Source organism: Loa loa (genome assembly GCF_000183805.2).
Source record: "Loa loa unplaced genomic scaffold supercont3.264, whole genome shotgun sequence".
NCBI classification, from domain to species: domain Eukaryota; kingdom Metazoa; phylum Nematoda; class Chromadorea; order Rhabditida; family Onchocercidae; genus Loa; species Loa loa.
In genome coordinates, this window is record NW_018108444.1 from 1,914 (window position 1) to 2,620 (window position 707).

Sequence of the window (707 nt, forward strand, 5' to 3'; positions counted from 1 at the left end):
CTGATTCATATATTCAAGCAATTATAAAATATCAGTAAAATTTTCTTTTTCGTTTTTTCTTTTTTTTTTTTAAATTCTTTCCCTTTCTCTCTTGCTCTTTCTTTCTTTCTTTCTCTCTCTCTCTCTCTCTCTGTTTTTTGAAGTAAAAAGTTTTTTGGAATTATATAAAAAGCAAAAAATGAGCATTACTATTACAATTGATTTAATAATGATTTCAATATGATTTCAAATTGTAAATAATTCATTTTTTACTTTTTCTTTCATTCTTTTTTTGTTTCTAATCCAACTAAATGATTTTTAAGTTATTCTCTTTGTCATGGTTTACTGTAAATTTATGAGAACTAATCAATGATTACTGTAAATTCATTCAAAGTTAATCCATATATACATATAACATGGAAATGATTGTTTATGAATTAATGTAAATTTATAGTAATAATTCGAATGAATCATTTTTAAATTCATTGAAATTCTTGTGGGATACTGTAAATTTATAAAAATTTCATCGATATTGTATAATTTTGATTATCAAATTTTTTTGAATGCAAATAAAAGTATTAATTATTTTATGTTGATAAATTTCAATTTCTTTGTTTGTTTGTTTATCAATTTTCAATTCTTTGTTTACCCTTTCCAATTTTATCGATATTGTGTTAATTTTTATCAAATGGTACTGTAAATTTATGATCAAAATAATTTGTTTTGAT